The sequence below is a fragment of the Balaenoptera physalus genome (genome assembly GCF_965194825.1).
Source record: "Balaenoptera physalus genome assembly, chromosome: 2".
Classification (NCBI taxonomy): Eukaryota; Metazoa; Chordata; class Mammalia; order Artiodactyla; family Balaenopteridae; genus Balaenoptera; species Balaenoptera physalus.
This window is the reverse complement of record NC_138883.1, coordinates 63,990,219-64,006,799: the sequence shown is the minus strand read 5'-3', so window position 1 is coordinate 64,006,799 and position 16,581 is coordinate 63,990,219.

Sequence of the window (16,581 nt, the reverse complement as noted above, 5' to 3'; positions counted from 1 at the left end):
GGAGGGCTTCCCTGGTGGCACAGTGGTTAAGAATCTGCCTCCCAATGCAGGGGACACGGGTTTGAGCCCTGGTCAGGGAAGATCCCACATGCCATGGAGCAACTAACACCGTGCGCCACAACTACTGAGCCTGCGCTCCAGAGCCCACGAGCTACAACTACTGAGCCCATGTGCCACAACTACTGAAGCCTGCTTGCCTAGAGCCTGTGCTCTGCAACAAGAGAAACCACCACAATGAGAAGCCCGCGCACCGCAAAGGAGAGTAGCCCCTGCTCGCCGCAACCAGAGAAAAGCCTGCGTGCAGCAACGAAGACCCAACGCAGTAAAAAAATAAATAAAAAATAAAAAATAAAATAAAACCAAAAAACTGAAGGAAACTTTTGGCCAACCCAATAAATATAAAGTCTATTGTATAAAGTCCCTCATACTGCCTTCTACCCATACCCATACATGGGTATTCTATATCTAGCACAGTGCCTGCCACATAGCAGGCATGAAAGAAAACATTCATTGAACAATTTATTTACAAGATAAGAATGAAATCTCATTGTTTTAACATGCATTTCTTGAAAGACTAGTGACTTTGAACATTTGTTTGTTCATTAATTTATTTGTATTTCTTCTTTTGTGAATTACCTATATCTGTTCTTAGCCTATATTTTTACTACTGTTTTTGAAAGCTTTTTATATATTAAGGGTAAAAGCCCTTTATTAAGGTTGATAAAGATATATTTTAAAGTTAACTCTGCCTTTTAATTTTAGGTTACAAAATTGTTGACATGCCCAAGTTTTTAAATTTAGTGTACTTAGACCCATCAATCTTCTCCTTTAGGCTTCTCTTTTAGTGATAATGCCAAGAAAGATCCTGCCTCTTCCAAGGTTACATAAATATCCACAGTTTTTTTTTCTAGTAAGTTTGTAGATTGAAAGTTATTGACTTCAGTTAATGGACCAATTCAGATAAATAAAGTAAATCTCCTTGATCCTCCCCTATAATTTAGGAGTTAAAAAAAAAAAGCAAACCACACCTTACTTAAATAAATCAATAAGCAGGCAAGCAACACAGAGACCATATCTAGAAGATTGAAAAAAAAAGTAATGTTGCAGTAGATTGACGGTGGAAAAGATAATGTTCCAGATACGAAAATTACTCTTAGAGGAATAATCAACTCCCACTTCCCTGGGATTCAGACCTGGGAATCAGCACCAATAGTGAACCAGCTGATCTTGACCATGGTGTCTGAGGACCAAGTGAAGAAGCAACATGATATCTACATAACCCAGACCCTAGGGCACATGTGGATTAATTGATTCATGTTGGTACCTCTGATTCTATTTGGAAGAATTCTATTTGGAAGCCAAAGATTGTTGAACTAAAGTCTAGCCCACTTTCTTTTGCCTATACTTAACATGAGTTGCTTAAGGGAGAGATGGGGAGAACAGTTTAATTTTGCTCCATGCCTAGAACAATAGCAGCACATATATTACATTAAATTATTTCTAAGTTACATTTTGATATTCATGACTTGACCTCATTTCTCCATCCCAGAGCTGCAGTGGAAGCACAAGACATAAAACCTGAAGGAGGGGCTTCCCTGGTGGCTCAGTGGTTGAGAATCTGCCTACCAATTCAGGGGTCACGGGTTCAAGCCCTGGTCTGGGAAGATCCCACATGCCGCAGAGCAACTGGGCCTGTGAGCCACAGTTACTGAGCCTGCGCGTCTGGAGCCTGTGCTCCGCAACAAGAGAAGCCGCGACAGTGAGAGGCCTGTGCACCGCGATGAAGAGTGGCCCCCGCTCGCCGCAACTAGAGAAAGCCCTCGCACAGAAACAAAGACCCAACACAGCCAAAAATAAATAAATAAATAAATAAATTTATTTAAAAAAAAAAAAAACCTGAAGGAAATATGAGAAAGTACCTGAAATATGACACTCATAAGTGGTCAGAAAATAATATAATATAACATAATATAATATAATAGCTCAAATTCAAGATTCCCCAACTCCTTATGCCCAGATGTTAAATGCTTTAGGAGAAGGGAAACCAAGCCCTATTTAGATATACTTTCTCTCATCTTTTGTCATATTCCATTATTTCATTTGAGGATTCAGGCCCTACAGAAAAACAGCAACAAGAGTGCAAATGCTTCATTTATTTATTTACTTACTTATTTATTTATTTAGCTGTGTCGGGTCTTAGTTGTGGTGCATGGGCTTCTCTTGAGTTGTGGTGCGCGGGTTCCAGAGCGCGTGGGCTCAGTAGTTGTGGCACGTGGGCTCAGTTGCCCCGCGACATGTGGGATCTTAGTTCCCTGACCAGGGATCGAACCCGCGTCCCCTGCATTGGAAGGCCGATCCTTAACCAAGGGAAGTCCCAAGAGCGCAAATCTTTCAAACAATTATTTGAAATAAAATATGTGGTGTAATGACTTAATTTGCATTCTAGGTACAGTGGAGCAGGCTAAGATCCCTACTGTTTATTACCTGTCAGAAGAATTCTATCCAGAGATCATTCTGATTTTATTTTAAAGTCAGAAAACTTTCAGACATCTAGAGAATTTAATTTCAAAAAATTACAGTTTTACTCAGATTTTCAAGAACACACCTTTTGTACAACCTAAGATGGAGCTGTGTTTTTTAGACCATAGAAAAAAGGATTTTAAAAGATTTTACAAAATTATTGAACTCTATGAAGCATGTAACCCATTATTCCTCTAGTTAATTTCTACCCTCAAAATAAAAAATGTGCTTCCACCAAATAAGATATTCTACTATACTTCTCTAGGATTTCCCGCCCTTTGTCATTCATGTGTGTGTGTGTGTGTGCGTGTATGTAAGAAGCTTTTTCACTTCCCGTTTTCTCCATATTTGGAATCTGAAATATTTTTTAAAGTCCTTGTCTGCAAAGAATGTTGATGACTCAAGTTGTCTCCAGAAAAAGTGATTAATCCAAAAGCCAAAAACTTAACAACTTCAAACCATTTTTGGATATTCTGTCTACTCACAGTGCACTGTCATCAAAACTATATGGTTTCATCTTTTGAAGACTGAATTGAGGAGTTGAGAAACCCCTTGACTTCTCTTAATCATATCACATTAATTTTTAGAGCAAGGTGCTTTTATTCTTTTGGTCACTTAACAGATAATTAACGTTGGCAGTTACGTTCACTATGCTGACAAATATGGCTTTTATAATTTTTCAATACCAAATGAGTTCTCCTGGATGAAATTTCAATTTGGTAATTGGATTGTGCAATCTTATGTGCACCAGTGAGTGAGGCACTGCAGCTTAAAAAAAACTGTGGGGCTATTAACAGGTTTCTATAAACATGCTTTCTAAAGTATTTGTTTACAGGGACTTCCCTGGTGGTCCAGGGGTTAAGACACTGCACTTCCTGGTCGGGGAACTAAGATCCTGTATGCCGCGCAGTGCAGCCAAAAAATAGGAAAAAAGCAAAAAAAAAACCCCAATAAATTATTTGTTACAAATGAGCTGTCAGAATTTTTATTTTTTGACCCTTCCACCCATTTTGCTCCTGTACCCCTCCCCATCCTCTGCCTCTGGTAACCACCAATCTGTTCTCTGTATCTATGAGCTCAAATTTTTTGTCGTTTTTTGTTTTTTTAGATTCCACATGTAAGTGAGATCGTACTGTATTTGTCTTTCTCTGATTTATTTCACTTAGCATAATGCTCTCAAGGTTAATTAATGTAGTCACAAGTGGCAAGATTTCATTCCTTTTTAATAGCTAAATAATAATCCACTGTGTGTGTATGTATATGTATATATAACATTTTCTTTATCCATTCAGCCATCAGTGGACACTGAGGTTGTTTCCTTGTCTTGGCTATTTTAAATAATGCAATGAATGTGGGTTGCCTATATCTTTTTGAGTTAGTATTTTTGTTTCCTTCAGATAAATACCCAGAAGTGGAAGTGTTAGAGCATATGGTAGTTCTATTTTTAACTTTTTGAGGAACCTCCATATTGTCTTCCATACTGGCTGCATCAATTTACATTCCCACCAATAGTGTAGAAGTGTTCCCTTTTCCCTACATCCTGGCCAACACATTGTTTCTTGTCTTTTAGATAATAGCCATTCTAATGGGTGTGAGGTGACATCTCACTGTGGTTTTAATTTGCATTTCCCTGATGATTAGTGATGTTGAACATCTTTTCATGTACCTATTGGTCATCTGTAAATCTTTGGAAAAATGTCTATTCAGATTTTCTGCCTATGTTTTAATCAAATTTTTTGTTTGCTTGCCATTAAGTTGTATAAGTTCTTTGTATATTTTGGATATTAACCCCTTATTAGATATATGATTTGCAAATATTTTCTCCCGTTCAGTAGGTTACCTTTTCTTTGTTGATGGTTTCCTTTGTTGCACACAAGCTTTTTAGTTTGATATAATCCCACTTATTTTCTTGCTGTTGTTGCCTTTGCTTTTGGTGTCAGATCCAAAAAATCATTGCCAAGACTGATGTCAAGAAGCTTACTGGACTTCCCTGGTGGTGCAGTGGTTAAGAATCGTCTGCCAATGCAGGAGACACGGGTCTGAGCCCTGGTCCAGGAAGATCCCACATGCCGCAGAGCAACTAAGCCCCTGCGCCACAACTATTGAGCCTGCACTCTAGAGCCCGTGAGTCACAACTACTGAACCCACGTGCCTAGAGCCCGTGCTCCGCAACAAGAGAAGCCACCACGATGAGAAGCCCGCGCACCACAACGAAGAGTAGCCCCTGCTCACTGCAACTAGAGAAAGCCTGCGTGCAGCAACGAAGACCCAATGCAGCCAAAAATAAATTAATTAATTTAAAAAAAAAAAGAAGCTTACTGTCTATGTTTCCTTCTAGAAGTTTTATGGTATCAGGTCTTACATTTAAGTCTTTAATTCATTTTGAGTTAATTTTTGTATATGGTGTAATATAGTGATCCACTTTCATTCTTTTGCATGTGGCTATTCGATTTTCCCAACATCATTTAATAAAGTGCCAGATATTAACTGACGTGTTTTTTAAGGGAGAAGATCAGAAAATAAATAGAAAATTGTCCCTTCACACACATACATCTCTAAAAGTAGATAGTGATTGCTAGGGGCTGAGGGGTGGGGGAATAGGGAGTGACTGCTACTGTGTATGTGTTTTCTTTTTTAGGGTGATGAAAATGTTCTAGAATTAGACAGTGGTGATGGTTGCACGTGGTGAATATACTAAAAACCACGGAATTATATACTTTAAAAGGGTGAGTTTTATGGTATGTGAATTATATCTCAGTTTAGAGAAGAAAGAAGGAAGTGACTTTGGGGAATTTCTTTCTTAGGATCTTACACACTGTTTTTAAGAATGATATTCCAAAAGGTCACCACGTTCTTTTCTGAAAAGATATCAGCATCTTTGCATAAAGGGACGATGAGTAATGTTTACAAACCCCAGGGCTTGTTTGGAAAACCTGCTGCTTACCTACTGCTTTCATCTTTTTAGGGGTAGCTTATCCCTTTGTTTAAGATCTAAGAATACCTGGGCAAGAACTATGTTTCCAGCAAAGACTAATGGGGTTAAACTCATTGTGAAGTGGCTTCAACCTATATCATAGGAGTCCCAAGAAAGAAAACTTTCAGGGATTGGGAAACCCTACAGCAAAAGGCCTAAAAATTCCCCAAAAAGGCTCAGGCATAGGCCCTGCCCCTCCTTCTGTCTGTCTCTTCAGTACTGTTGCTCAGCCCTAGCTGGGCCCAAGAGTGTCCAGACACATGAAGTTTTCCACTTCAGGAGTGAGTTTGAAGTAGTATTTGGACACTGCATTCAGTAGGAATAAAATGGCAGGTCCAGGAAACCCTTTGTTTTGTGGTGCTAAACTTTCCATCTCATTGTAATCAATAGAATAAGAGTATGTCTGGCCCAGAAAGTGGAGCTGCCCAGATTTTGGTATGTGCAGGTAATGGAAGGCCTCCTCTGTTCTCACAGCCTGAATTGACTTCCCTTCTCATCTTTGCCTCTCCCACCCCTCCCCATCCTTCAAGATGGGCTCAGGAGTTGAGTCCACCACCTCCCCTCCTTTACCTACAATGGTTAAGAAAGGACGTGGGCTCTGGGGACAGACTCCTGTTCAAATCTTGGCCCTGTATCCTGTAACTATGGGTGAGTCAAATTGTCTTTCTGAGCCTATTTCCTCATATGTAATATGGCAACAGTATCACAGACTCTGGAGTTAGATGGCCTGAGTGTAAATCTCAGCTTTGCCATTTAATTATCATGGAGCCTCGAACATTTTTCTAAACATTTTTTCTGTTCTTCGGTTTCTTCTTCGTTAAAATGGGAATAATAGCACATACCTATCTCAAAGGGTTTGAAGAGGTTTAAAATAATCCTTATAATGCACACAGAAGGGTATCTGGCTTACAGCAAAAGCTCAGATTTTGTTTTAATGCTTTTGCTATCATTTGCTTAGAACTATGTCCCACTCAAGAGATAGAGGGCCCCCAAAGCCATGTCTCAATCATGGACAGTAAACCCCTAGTCAAGGATGATTGGAGCAGAGAAGGACATCTGACTCAAGCTGGCTGGACCAATCAGATTCCTCTGCCTAAGGATCTTAGCAGAGACATGCGGCAACAGAGTCGGAAGCTGAGTCTTGTTAATGGCAGGGCCTATCATAAGAGGTAAGCACCCCAGAATACTGCTGAGGTTCCTAGAGCTGCTCTGATGGCAGCCCATTAAGAAGCCTGATGGTTTACCTCCTCCTGGTATCCAGTGAGATATCCCAGCTCTCTTCCAGTAATATCTCCTTCTTTGGTTAAGCTTTTGGTTACTTGTAAGAAAAAGAAGTTTCAAGTAATACAAATATATGTACTTTTGTATTGTTAGTTATTACGTGTGTGTATGTGTGTATATATATATATATAAAATTTAGTGCTTAAAAGCCATATTAGTTGCGATAATTCCAACGCTTTAATAGATAAACCTAAAACTTCAACGGCGGAACCCCGTATGATTTACTTCTAACTTAGGCAAAATGTATTGGGCAGTGGTGGGGAGGTGGGGGGCTAGTTTGAGAGTGGAGTCCCAGCTACATGCAGATATTCAGGAACTCAGGCCTCCCATCTTGTGGTTCTTCCATCCCCTTTAGGACAGTCATGGAGTCCACAGAATTCCGAGAATCTGTAAACTTGGATGGGAAAAATTTTACATCTCTATATTCTCTAGCTTTTACTGTAGGCAGCAAATCAGAGTAGTATCAGTGGTACCCATGACTGCCACCAAGACATCTGACAGATATTTTCATGTTATATTACAGTTGTTACAGAATCTTGAAATAATGTTTATGCTCACCACTATTTCAAAGTTAAGATAGTTACTAGATCTAGTTACGTAATTTGTTAATAAAAAAGCACATGTAGGACTTCCCTAGTGGTGTAGTGGTTAAGAATCCGCCTGCCAATGCAGAGGACACGGGTTCGAGCCCTGGTCCGGGAAGATCCCACATGCCGTGGAGCAACTAAGCCCATGCACCACAACTACTGAACCTGTGCTCTAGAGCCCACGAGCCAAAACTACTGAGCCCACGCGCCACAACTACTGAAGCCCATGCGCCTAGAGCCTGTGCTCCGCAACAAGAGAAGCCACTGCAATGAGAGCCCACACACTGCGTTGAAGAGTAGCCCCTGCTCTCCTCGACTAGAGAAAGCCCCTGCGCAGCAACAAAGACCCAACACAGCCATAAATAAATAAATAAATAAATTTGTTTTTAAAAAAAAGCACATATATTATTGCATCACAATTTTTAAGAATTCCAATACTTATATTTCAATATGATTTGTTTTCTTTATAATCCTATTTTAGGTATTTAAAACATTATTCTGGAATTCCACAAAATACCTGACCAGTACTCCTCAGAAGTACCTGTCAAAGTCATGAAAACCAAGAAAGATTGAGACATTGTTACAGACAAAAGGAGGCTGAGGAGACATAACAACTAGAGACAATGTGGTATCCTGGATTAGATGCTGGGACAGAAAAGGGATATTAATGGAAAAACTGGTGAAATCTGAATAAAGTCTGGAGTTTACTTAATAACACTGTACTAATGTTGGTTTTGGCAAATGTACCACAGTAATGTAAGATGATAACGTTAGAGGAAACTAAAACTGAGTGGAGAGTATATGGAAATTCTACTATTGCAATGGACTGAATGTTTATGTCCCCCAAAATTCATATGTTGAAATCCTAACCTCCAAGGTGATGGTGTTAGGAGGTGGGTTATTTGGGAGGTGATTAGCGCCTCCCATGAATGGGATTAGCGCCCTCATAAAAGAGGCCCCAGAGAGACCCCTCACCCCTTCTGCCATGTGAGGTTACAGTAAGAAAATGGCCATCTATGAGGAAGTGGGCCCTCACCAGACACCGAGCCTGCTGGTGCCTTGATCTTGGACTTCCCAGCCTCCAGAACTGTGAGAAATAAATTTCTGTTGTTTATAAGCCATCCAGTCTATGATATTTTGTTATAGCAGCCCAACTGGACTAGGACACTATCTTTGCAACTTCTCTGTAAATCTAAAATTATTCCAAAGTAAAAAGTTTATGAAAAAAAAAAAAGATTCTGAGAAGGGCTGCAGGCATTCATGGCACCAAATGGTTAGGAATGCCTGCCCAGGAAGTTCAGATGCTATTGAACAAGAGCAGGGAAGGCACCAGGATCATCAAGTGGGAAGCTTAGCGGGCCAGGCCTGGCAGCGGGAACATCTCCTCTGCCCACATTCAGTCAGGTGGCCCCTCCCGACACAAGGGGTCTGGGAAATGACAGTAACCTCTGGGCTGGGCAGAAACAACTCATTTTGGAAGGGCGCGTGACTCAGCTAGCCATCTGCCACTTGAGTTTCGAGCAGTGGAGTCACATACTTCCTGTCTATCAGTCAAGATTCTAATAGGAAACAGATGTCACACTCAAGAGATTCAAGGAGGGTTCATTTACAAAGTGAAAAAGTTCAAGGTTGAGGGTGGGGATAACGCAGGACTATGGCCAGCAGGACCCAGGCCAGCAGAAGTCCCAAAGGATTTAAATCTTCTTGAGGAGAGGAATAAGTCCACCATAGCAATAACATAGTAAGGAGTCCTCAATGTGTCCTCAACAAAGAGTTTTAACTAAATTGCAATAAAATGGAATTTAAAAGCTGGGAAATAGATATGGAATGGGCTCCAAGATATATTGTGGGAATTTTTTTAAAATAAATTTATTTGTTTATATTTATTTTTGGCTGCGTTGGGTCCTTGTTGCTGCGCGCGGGCTTTCTCTAGTTGCGGCGAGCAGGGGCTACTATTCGTTGCGGTGCGCGGGCCTTTCACTGAGGTGGCTTCTCTTGCTGCGGAGCACGGGCTCTAGGGGCGCAGGCTTCAGTAGTTGTGGCACACGCACTCAGTAATCGTAGCTCGCGGGTTCTAGAGCGCAGGCTCAGTAGTTGTGGTGCACGGGCTTAGTTGCTCTGTGGCATGTGGGATCTTCCCAGACCAGGGCTAGAACCTGTGTCCCCTGCATTGGCAGCCAGATTCTTAACCACTGTGCCACCAGGGAAGTCCCTATTGTGGGAATTTTTAGCTGATAGCTGCATACTTATAAAATTAAAAGATAAAAAAGTAAAAAAAAAAAAAAGCTGGGAAATATAAAGCAAGGCTGACCTTGAGCAAAAAAAGTTAAAGAATGACTTATCTGAGTGCAAAGAATTGAGTCAGAGAGAACTGCTTTTGAGTACTGCCTTTGCCACTTCTTAGTGAAAAAGCGCTTGTTTTTGTAAATATTAAAACACTGAATATAAATACATTCCTAAATTGTGTTCCCTAGCTTTCCACCTCTGGCCTGAGTCTAGAAGTTTACTGCCTCAGAGCGAGAAAGAGCGGTCCCTTGCTCTCGTTTGCAGGACACTCGGCTGGTGGAAGTAGATATAACATAGAGCTCCCATGATAGCTGAAGCAAAATATTCTTTTTTTTTTTTAACTTTTTGGCCACACCTTGCAGCACATGGGATCTTAGTTCCCGGACCAGGGACCAAACCTGTGCCCCCTGCAGTGGAAGCACAGAGTCTTAACCACTGGACCGCCAGGGAAGTCCCTGAAACAAGATATTCTTACCTGCTCCTACGACCTTGCCATGGGGCTGGAGTGGAGAGGGAGAGAGTATTGCCAGCCCCTTTTAGCCCTGATGGGGAGAAAGGGAAGCGAGGGAAGAGGAGGGCATGGATAGTCACGTGGGTCTTGATTTCGTCTCTTCAGACTTTGGATCTGGAGAGATTGGGGGCATCAGGTGCCTGGAGCACACGCTGATGTAGGGAGATGCTCTTGCTCAGTTTGAGGACTCAGAGGGCTGCCCCCTTGCTAACCTAGCAGTTCAGCCCCACCAGGCAAGAGAGAAGTCTTGAGGTTTAGCTTTCCTTGGGATATGATCGAGGCCCAGAATTTTCCCATCCCTCAGCCCTTCCTCAAAGTCAGAAGACTGCTGAGTTGGGTGCCAGCAGGTCTTTCATGGGTAAGGCACCTAGCAGATATTAGTACTGAGTATGTCGGCCATGAGGACTCAGACAAAACTTTGAAAAGGTCTATACAGCCTTCTCCATGCTTAAAGATCTTGGAACAGAGCACATGATACCTTCCTGTCTCCATCCCCACTCACACCCCATCTGGGATGATTTCCATATGGGCCTTCTCAGAAGCAGAGAGTTGGGCCAAATGACCTCTTGAGGTTTCCTTCTGCTTTTGCTGATTCAGAAAAGGTACTGAATTATTTACTCCTTTATATTCTACAACCACATTTTTTTAGTCCCTTCTCTGACCTTGCTATTTACACAATTTCCTTTGCCTTGCTTGCAGTTTCTAAAAAGGAAAGTCAGAACATGCATATCCTCATTTTAAACTCATCCTGGCAGCATACACTAAATTCTACGTCGTTAAAGGTGTTTCTTTTGCCCTCTTGCATTTCACTGAATGGAGCCTTTGTATAAACTTGGTATGGGAGGGTCTCAGAAATTCAGGTGAAAACTACCATCATCCCCCCACAGGATTCACTGCAAGACTCAGGCTGCAGTAATCGTAACGGTCCGATGTGGGGCAGGAGTGTGGTGCTCTTGAGGCACTAAAAGATATTCAGTTTGCCTGGTGGGATCCATAGTTTGGAAGCTTCCATGAAAGGCTATGGAGGTGACTGGCCAGATATTCACCAAACCCTCTTTCTTTTTTTTCCCGGCCATTCGAGGAGATTACGTTCCCCAGACCCGATCATATAGGAGTGGCTGTGTGACTAAATTCAATGAGCTATGAGTGAAAATGATGTGCACATGTCTGCCCCTGAAAAGCCTCTTATGTAACTGTATTAGTTTCCTACTACTTCTGTAACAAATTACCACAAATTTAGTCACTTAAAACAACACAAACTTATTCTCTTATTCCTAGAGGCCATTAGTCCCAAATCAGTTTTACTAGCTAAAGTCAGGGTGTTAGCAGGACTGGTTTTTTCTGGAGGCTCTGGTGGGGAATCCATTTCCTTGCCATTTGTAGCTTCTGGAGGCCACCTGCTACATTTCTTGGCTCCTGACTCCTTCCTTACATCACTCCAACATCTCTGATCTTCACATCTACTTACTTCTTCCTCCTTTGACCTTCTTGCCTCCCTCTAATATGAGGACACTAGTGGTTACATTTAGGGCCCACCCAGACAATCAGGATAATTTCCCCAGTTTAAGACCCTTATCACATCTGCCTTTTGCAATATAAGATAACATTCACAGATTCTAGAGATTAGCATGTGGACATCCTTGGGGGCCATTACTCAGCCTACCACAGTGCTCCTACACACTCTGTCTCTCTTTCCACATCTTCAAGCTGAATGCAGAGAATGATAAAGCCCAAAGAGATAAGAGAACCACACAACAGAAGGAGGATGGGTTGCTGAATGACTGGGTAGACAGAGTTTCCCTGCGGATCACACTGGATGAACTGTGAAATAAGGGAGAAAAATCTTTTATTGTGTTAAATTACTGTGGTTGACTGGATTATTGGTCCCAGTGCTTTCACCCTCCCTGGGTCCACACTTTTGCTGTGGCCCTTTGTACTTCCTGGCCCCTTGATGTTGGGCTTGACCACGGGACTTGCTTTGGCCTATAACAGGTGAGTGGAAGTGACTTGACAGTGTGCCTAGGCTTTTAGACATTGCTTGTGCTTCCACTTGCACTCATTTGTCTCTGCCACTGCCGTGAGCTCATCCAGATCAGCCAAACTCCAGCTGACCCACAAATCTGTGTTCATAATGAATAATTGTTGTTTTAAGGCAATAGATTTTAGAGTGATTTACTACATAGCAATGACTAACTAATGTAATCACAGAGATTTAAATTTGTTTATTACGGAAGTTAGACTAAAACAGGGGCTGGGTGAGGGAGAGGGAAGAATAGAATGCTGTGGCCAGAAAGTGGGAAGTTGGAATCTATTGTTCCAGTTGGGTAGCAGTTCCCAGGGTGTGACCATGGAAGGGAGTGGCTAAAACTAAATGGAGGCAAAGGTCACTGGAGATGAGCAGATCAAAGATAATGACTGTACTCAAGTTGGAGGGGAAGGTTCCAAGCCAAGTGCGTAAGCCACCACTGAGTAAGGGGACCTTGTCTTGAGACTGGAAAGCTAAACACCCAGTAATTCTGGGAAAAAGAAAATTTGGAATTGCTAGAATGACCCTGTGAATAGTAACTGGGAGTGGGAGACCTCCTCCTAACTCCTTTTGCATGGAAACAAAGGAAGGTGAGGTAGTAAATGGGAGGTGAGATCTTGGAAAGATAAGCTGTCCTTTATCACAGTTGTCTGATTCAGTCCCCCAGCAGAAGGAGAAAGGCAACAGGGATGGGAAGGCTTCATTAAACCATACGTGTTGTGAGATTATATTAACGCTTCTGCTGAGTAGACCAAAGAACTGTGGCACTGGCTGGGTACCTCAATAAGGCCCAAATTAAATGCAAGTGCAAAAGTGTCTTCCGCACATTTATATGATAATTGCTTTTGTATCAACTGGCTCATTATTTCATTGTTTCATAAATTTTATTTTATTTTTTGAGTATTTATTTAAAAAATAAATATTTATTTTGGCTACACCGGGTATTAGTTGCAGCATGCGGAATCTTCATTGTGGCATGCGGGATCTTTTAGTTGCGGCAAGCGGACTTCTTCTTAGTGGCGGCACGCATGCAGGATCTAGTTAGTTCCCCGACCAGGGATCGAACCCAGGGCCCCTGCATTGGTAGCGCGGAGTCTTACCCACAGGACCACCAGGGAAGTTCCTGTTTCATAAATTTTAAACGAACAAGAAATAGTATGAGAATATTCTGCATGCTCTTTGTAGAAATTAAGTTTGCTGATAAGACAATCCTAGGATAAATGGGCCTGCTGCTTGGGTGCTCCTAAAAAAGATCTGGAAGCACTCAAAAACTTACTTCTTTCTGCAGCTCTAAAGACACCTTAAAGATACCAAGTTCATTTTCCAGTAAAGTTGCCCAAAGCTGCCCTCAGAAACAGACTTCAGCGTCCTGTCCCCAATACAGGTGACATTGCATGGCACATTTCTAAATCCAAGTAGTTTACATGGTGTGCTAGACAGAATAATGGCCCCCAAACAGATCCGTGTTCTAATCCCTGGAACCTGTGTGTATGTTACTACATGGCAAAGGGGAATTAAGTTTGCAGATAGAATTAAGTTTGCTAATCAGTTGACCTTGAGATGGGAAGATTATTCTGGGTTATATTGGGTGGGCCCAATATAATCACAAGTGTCCTTATAAGTGGGAGAGAGAGGCAGAAGAGGGGAACCAGAGAGAAAGACTTGGCCCAACAGTGCTGTCTTTGAAGACAGACGAAGTGGACCATGACCCAAAGAATGTGTCCGGTTTCTAGAAGCTGGAAAAGGCAAGGAAACAGATTCTCCCCTAGAGCCTCCAGAAGGAAAGCAGCCCTACTGACACCTAAAGTTTAGTCCCATGAGACTCTTTTTCATTTCTGACCTTCAAAACTTTAAGATAATAAATTTGTGTTGTTTTAAGCCACTAAGATTTGTGGTGATTTGGTACAGCAGCAATAGGAAACTAATATACATGGCATTCCTCAATTCTGTGAGCTATTCCAGGATTTTTCCAACAAATCCTCCTTTTTACTTAAGCTGGTTTGAGTTGGGTTTCAGTTCCCTGAAACCCAGTGTACAAAGATACCTCATGATAAAACTGTTCTTCTCACTAGGGACAGAAAATAGATCTCCAGAAATAAAATACATACATTAAACCTGAAAGAATCATGACTAGATTGCTTCCGCATGATGATTGGATATGAAAAATAGAAAGCATTTTAAGAAGTGTAATAAATTAGCATTTGAGGAGTAAATTTATTTCACTGAATGGAAATGTAAATTAAGAAGCCACGGGCTTCCCTGGTGGCACAGTGGTTAAGAATCCGCCTGCCAATGTGGGAGACACGGGTTCGAGCCCTGGTCCAGGAAGATCCCACATACCGCGGAGCAACTAAGCCCGTGCGCCACAACTACTGAGCCTGCGCTCTAGAGCCCACGAGCCACAACTACTGAGCCCGCGAGCCACAACTACTGAAGCCCGCACGCCTAGAGCCTGTGCTCCGCAACAAGAGAAACCACCGCAATGAGAAACCCGTGCACTGCAACAAAGAGTAGCCCCCGCTCAACGCAACTAGAGAAAGCCCACACGCAGCAATGAAGACCCAACGCAGCCAAAAATAAATAAATAAATTAATTAAAAAAAAAAAAGAAGCCACATGTTATCATTTCTTTCTGATTTCTTCCTTGATCCATGAGTTACTTAGAAGGGTGTTGCTTGGTTTCCAAATATTTGGGCATTTTTCAAATTTTTTTTGTCATTGACTTCTTTTTTTTAAGACTCCATTTGGCTAGTAGGCTCTCTCCCTCCCTTACTAGCTTTTTAAAAATATATTTATGTATTTATTTATTTGGTTGCATGGGGTCTTAGTTGCAGCAGGTGGGCTCCTTAGTTGCAGCACACAGGTTCCTTAGTTGTGGCATGTGAACCCTGAGTTGCAGCATGCATGTGGGATCTAGTTCCCTGACCAGGGATCGAACCTGGACCCCCTGTATTGGGAGCACGGAGTCTTATCCACTGTGCCACCAGGGAAGTCCTGTCATTGATTTCTAATTTCATTTTATTTGGTCATAAAACATACTTTGTATTATTGAATCTTTTTAAATATATTGAGACCTGTTTTATGACCCAGAATATTGTCTATTTTGATAAATATTCTGTGTGTCCTTAAGTAAGAATGTGTATTCTGCTTTGGCTAGGTAGAGTATTCTGTAAGTGTCAATTAGGTTACATTTTTTGATAGTTTGTTCAAGTCTTCCATAGCCTTCCTGACTTTTTTTCTACTTGTTTTATCAGTCATTGAGAGAGATGTTGAAGACTCTGACTATAATTGTGGAATTTGTCTATATCTCATTCCAATTCTATCCATTTTTGCTTCATGTATTTTGAAACTCTGTTACTAAGTGCATAAACAGTTAAGATTATCCTTCGAGGAACTGGTCTCTTTTCCATTATGAAATGAACCTTTTTATACTTGTTAATATTCTTTGCTCTGCAATCTACTTTGTCTGATATTGATGTAGACCCTGCAGCTTTCCTTTGACTAGTGTTAGCTTGGTATATATTTTTCCATTATTTTAACTTATTTGTGTCTTTATATTTGAAGTGGGTTTTTTTGTAGGCAGCATGTAGTTGGGTCTTGCTTTGTACCCAATCTGATAATCTCTTCCTTTTCATTAAGGTGTTTAGGCCATTTATATATAATGTTAGCTATTGATATGGGATATGGCTGTATTTAAATCAATCATCTTGTTATTTGTTTTCTTTTTTTAAAAGAATTTTATTTATTTTGGTTGTGTTGGGTCTTCATTGGTGCGCACAGGCTTTCTCTAGTTGCGGCGAGTGGGCATGACTCTTTGTTGTGGTGAGCGGGCTTCTCATCGCGGTGGCTTCTCTTGTTGCAGAGCATGGGCCCTAGGCACACAGGCTTCAGTACTTGCAGCATGTGGGCTCAGGGGTTGTGGCGTGTGGGCTCTGGGGCTCACGGGCTTCAGTAGTTGTGGCACATGGGCTCAGCAGTTGTGGCTCGTGGGCTGTAGAGCGCAGGCTCATTAGTTGTGGTACACGGGTTTAGCTGCTCGGTGACATCTGGTATCTTCCTGGACCAGGGATTGAACCCGTGTCCCCTGCATTGGCAGGCAGATTATTAACCACTGCACCATCAGGGAAGTCTGCTATTTGTTTTCTCTTTGTCCAATCTGTTCTCTTTTTCCTTTTCCCTCTTTTTCTGCCTCCTTTAGATCAATTCACTATTTTTATGATGCCATCTTATCCCCTTTATTGACTTATTAGCTATTAGTCTTTGCTTTGCTTTTGTTAAGATTGCTTTAGTGTTTATAATATACATCTTTAACATCAGTCTGACTTGAAGCTATATTATACCATTTCACATTTAGTGTAAGAACCTTGCAGCAGGGACTCCCCTAGTGGTTCAGTGGT